Source organism: Pristiophorus japonicus, chromosome 1, assembly GCF_044704955.1.
Source record: "Pristiophorus japonicus isolate sPriJap1 chromosome 1, sPriJap1.hap1, whole genome shotgun sequence".
Taxonomy (NCBI): Eukaryota; Metazoa; Chordata; class Chondrichthyes; family Pristiophoridae; genus Pristiophorus; species Pristiophorus japonicus.
In genome coordinates this window covers 475,584,417-475,586,973 of record NC_091977.1, presented here as the reverse complement: position 1 = coordinate 475,586,973, position 2,557 = coordinate 475,584,417, and the positions used below count along the sequence as shown (strand labels likewise).

Genomic DNA, 2,557 nt, shown 5'->3' with positions numbered 1-2,557 from the left:
TTTTGGCTCAGGGCAATTCTCCAGAAAAAAACGTGGTCTCACGTGTCACTGAGTTTACACCAGATGGGCCAAAGCACAGCAAACCTTTTTCTGCCATGTCTTAAGCAAGACTTCTTAACTTTGGCAAAGATGGATATATGAGGTGAGAGAAGCCAAAAGAACGACTTGCCAGCACTGATTCCTTTTCTGAGCATTTGACTCAGGACCTTCGATTGAGCAGACTGATACGCTGCCTGCTGCGCGAAGAAGGCACTTGCCATGCAAGCCGCCAGGCAGCACGACCAAGTCGGGCAGCTTGCAAGGTCTTTAAATTCAGAATGCGCAGCTTGCAAAAAATCTGCGAGCCTGATAAGAAGTCAAAGCTACACTCTTGTGATTGTTAGTCACACGCGTTTTCCAGGCTGTAAAGAGTAGCTGGCGGTTCACAGTCTCACAGCGCTGCAGCATGGGCTGGTACTGAAGACGCACAGGCCACTCCATGAGGCCAGATGCGTCAACATGCGCTGGGAAAACAATCATCACACAGAAGCATCTTTGCAGCTTCCCTTCGATAGCTCAGTTGGTAGTGCAGAGGACTGTAGTAGCAATATGCAGCAAGATCATCCTTAGGTTGCTGGTTCAATTCTGGCTCGAAGGAGCTGGTGTTCCTTTGGATTAAGCAGCAATTCACTCAAACCAGCTCTCTTCACTTTATGGTGCATCATGTTGCCCTGAAGACGCAGGACACCACTTTTCTCGTCTCAAACCTTAATGCACTCTGCATCCACCTTCACACAGCTGTTATGCTTGAGCATTTGTGTCTGCTCACCAGCAGAGAGTGCCATTGAGCAGCAACACTTCAAAGCACTCAGCACTCCCTTTCAGGCAAAACAAAATGTCTTGTCTCTCAGACAGCGCTCTCGCCTTCTCCCTCACAAACAGGGTAGCCGCTACTTTCCGGTCACCTCGCTTCCCTTCCACGGTCTCGTGCTCTTCTCGGCTTCTTTCTTCGTTACTGTGGCTTCCCGTCCTGCTGTTGCTCGCTCGCTGCTGCTCTGCAATGCCGATTGGAGAGAATTACATAATTCATTGAAGGAGTGGGCCAAACCTCAAGAAGGAGTTCTCTGCTGGTCATGGAGCTGCTTGAAGGTGAGTGCGAGAAGGCGACTGAGAGGCAAACTAGGGTAAGTTGCGAAAAGCTACTGGGGAATTAGCTCAAATGGCACTGAGCTCGCTTGACATGTGAAAAGTAACGGGATCGATGCCCGCATTCTTCAGTCTGCTTTTGGCTCAGGGCAATTTTCCAGAAAGAAACGTGGTCTCAAGTGTCACTGAGTTCACGCCAGAGGAAACAGCATCGACCTGAAAGACTTCCACGGGATTTGGACCAGCAAGCGGCAGATCCAAGTCACCATGAAAGTGAACGCCAGCAGAACCATCCTGCACCTCGCCTCCAGCTTCGCCATTGGAGGAAGTCGGGGCGACATGGTGTACGCCGGACAACCCAATGTGTGCCGGACCTACGGGAAGGTCGGCCATGTGGCGGCAAGCTGCACAGCAGTCATCTGCCGCAACTGCAAGTACGAAGGCCACCAAACAAAGGACTGTAAAGAGACCGAGTGCTGCAATCTCTGTGGTCAGGCTGGGCATCTTTACAAGAACTGCCCCAAACGCAACTTCAGCTATGCGCAGGCGGCAAAAAACATTGCACAAGAGGAGGAGGAAGCTGAGGAATACAACGCACCAGAGGCGACCGACACCCTCCCCCTGACCTACACACTGTGCAAAGAAGCAACCGCCCTCGTGGATTCTGAACAAGTCAGGGAGGAAGAGAAGCCTGCTACAGTGAGCTGCGAGACACCAGCACCCAGCCGTGAAGCTCTCCCCAAGTGCACCGAGTCCATGAACAAGGAGGCAGCAGATGATGGAGCGGGATGGGAGACCACCAAGAGAAAGGCCCGCAAGTGCAAGGAAAAGAGGCAAGCAAGGGCCCCTGTTGAAAGGAAAGGGACGAGGCGGTTAATGCCCATGACAGACAGCAGCGAGAGCAGCTCATCTGATGACGAAAGGTGAGACAAAGCCCCTCACTACCGCCACCAGAACAAGAGGCAAAACACCAATCCACAGCCCCAGGCGACTGGGAGCAGTGAAGCGACCAGTGCAGCCCCGCTCCGGGAACCCGGGAGCAGTGAAGTGACCAGCACACCCCACCTCCAGAATACCGGGAGCGACACAGCAACAGAAGCATCCCAGCTCGAGAACGTTGTGAGTGATGAAAAGAGGGAACTACCAACACCAGGCGAGGACAGTGCAGAGGACATATCGGTCTATCTGACAACACTGCAGCAGTCCCCTGGTCGAAGCACCCCCCACGGCAGAGGATGACCTGTATCCCAGCCCAGGTGAAGTAGACTTTTACAGTGTTAATCTATGTATGCAGGAACTGGCCACTGGGCAGGTCCCTGACTTAAAGGACGGTTTATTTCTAATGTAAGAGAAACATAGAAAATAGGTGCAGGAGTAGGCCATTCGGCCCTTCTAGCCTGCACCGCCATTCAATGAGTTCATGGCTGAACAT

The 2,557-nt window shown here is 52.5% G+C and overlaps 1 non-coding gene across 1 annotated transcript; it reads left to right on the top strand.

The window, feature by feature from the left end:
* The first annotated feature begins 544 nt into the window (after nucleotides 1-544).
* trnay-gua (transfer RNA tyrosine (anticodon GUA)) lies at nucleotides 545-637 on the top strand. The gene is made up of 2 exons: nucleotides 545-581; nucleotides 602-637. It is a non-coding gene; the product is annotated as a tRNA-Tyr (tRNA).
* Nucleotides 638-2,557: the final 1,920 nt, after the last annotated feature.